Raw genomic sequence first — 2354 nt, 5'->3', positions numbered from 1 at the left:
TATTTTGTGCCAAATTCCTTTTGGCCTGCAAAATTTCTGTTGAGAAATTAGCTGACTTTCTTATGACAGCTCCTTTGTAGGTAACTAACTACTTTTCTCTTATTGCTTTTAATATTTTCTCTTTGTCTTTAAACTTTGGCATTTTAATTACAATGTGTCTTGATGAGGACCTGTTTTGGTTCATCTTGTTTAAGACTGCACTTCCTGGGTTTGTGTGTCTGATTCCTTAGCAAGGTTAAGGAATCATTACTTTTTCAAATAATTTTTTAATTTCTTTCTCTCTCTCTCTTCTCCTTCTGGTACCCATATAATGTGAATGTTGCTACTCTTGAATTTGTTCCAGAGGGCTCTTAATCTATGCTTATTATTATTATTTTTACTTTATTCTATTTGCTGTTCTGATTCGGTGTATTCTATTACCTTTTCTTGTAAATTGCTGATTCAGTCCTGGACTTCAAATAATCTACTATTGATTCCCTCTAATGTACTCTTAATTTCAGTTATTGTATTCTTCATTTTGGATTTGTTCTTCTTTATACTTTCTATCTCTTTTTGAAGTTTTCACTGATATCATTGAATATTCTTATAAGTAGTGTTCTGAACTCTGCATCTTATAGATTGCTTGTCTCCATTTTGTTTAGCTCTTTTTTTAGAGCTTTGTTCTGTCTTTTATTTGGGACATTTACCTTTGTCTCCCTATTTTGGCTGCTCCCTATGTTTGTTTCTATGTATTAGGTAGGCTGCTATGTATCACAGTTTTAGTAGAGTGGCTTTATGTGATAGGTGTCTTGTGGGCCCAGTGGCACAGTCTTCCTGGTCACCTGAGTCAGGTGCTCCACGTGTCTCCCTTCTATGGGTTGTGTGTGCCCTCTTATTATAGTTGAGGCTTGGTTGCTGTTTGCATGTCAGTGGGACGGGTTAAGGGTTGACCTACAGGTTGGTTAGTTGTGAGCACTGGTCAGTGAGGGGCTGACCCGAAGGAGTAGGATTTGCTTTAGGAGGGCTTTGGTACCTGCCCAGTCTCCCTTATGAAGTATGTCATTCATGAAGGCATTGGGTGGTGCTCTGTCTTGGTTTGAAGTAAGCCAGCCTCAGGGACGTCTGGGAGTTGCCCTGCTGCAGGCCAAGTTTAGCCACAGCCTGTGCCCTACTCAGGGTCACTTAGAATAAGCCACAAAGTAATTCACAGATGGTTACCAGCAGAGCTAGATTTTGAGGTGCCTGGAAGAAGCCAGCCCTCAAACTGAAGTCAGCTGCCACTAATGCTGAGCTTGGAGCTTCTCAGCAAGAAATACCAAGCACAACATAGCCAGATGATGCTTACTTGGGGTTTCTGAACCTTTGAGAGATATTAGAAGAGTCTTCAGCATGAGCCAAGACAGGCAAATTGTACGGAAAAGGCACTGGAAGAGACTTGGTTGGCCCTGAAAATTGGGTGTTGTGGGATTTCAGGGAATCACCAGGGCAGGGTGAATGGTGTTAGACAGATTGGTGGAGACTCAGATATGGTGCCCACCTAAGTCTGTATGCTGGGTGAGGGGAGGGCTCAGCAAAGAAACAATGCGTTTCTTCCAGCACTTCTGTCTGGGAGAAAGCTGTTCCTCCAGGCCTCGTATTGAAGCCAGACAATTCAATTACCCCCTATATGTTCCCAGGACCTTTCAAGCTGCTGCCGCAGTGGTGGAGCTCAGACCTAATGAGTCTGTCAGTGAGTAAGTCCCTGTACAGGCCCTTTCATAGGAATGCCTGTGACTCTAGCAGCCCTCTATCTCACTCAGCCACTGGTTTTCACAGCCAGAAGTTGTGGAGGCTTCTTTTCCCAGCACTGAAATCCTGGGCTGGGGAGCCTGGTGTGGGGAATGGGACTCCTCACTCCTCAGGAAGGACCTACACAGCCAAGATCTCCCTATTTTTAATTACCATAGATGGGTGTGGGACCAGTCCATTTCTAATCTCTGGCTCTCCTACCAGTCTCTGTGTGGCTTCTTTTGTATGGTCTTAGTTGTAGGACTTCTGTTCACCTAGACTTTAGTTAGGTTGTTCTGTAGCGTGCTCATAATTTTAATGTGGTTGTAAGAGGATTCAACCACAGAGTTTAACTACTCCACCATCTTGACGGATAAATCTTCTTACATCTCTCTCACACACACACAGGAATCATCATAAAAACATAAGAACTGGAATTCCAATATTTTGAGTTGAGAAAAATGCCACAAGAAAGGATGTGAAATGCAGTTGATTTTGAAGAATCACATAACTGGAACCCCAAAGGAAATATATTATTTTGGCTATTAGCCAGAACTAACTTCGATTTTACATAAACTTTTTGTTAGGTAACTAAGACACTCTATCTA

This window comes from Pteropus vampyrus, unplaced genomic scaffold, assembly GCF_000151845.1.
Source record: "Pteropus vampyrus isolate Shadow unplaced genomic scaffold, Pvam_2.0 Scaffold26, whole genome shotgun sequence".
In the NCBI taxonomy this organism is placed as follows: Eukaryota; Metazoa; Chordata; class Mammalia; order Chiroptera; family Pteropodidae; genus Pteropus; species Pteropus vampyrus.
The sequence above is the reverse complement of the archived record's forward strand: the minus strand, read 5'-3'. Positions refer to the sequence as shown.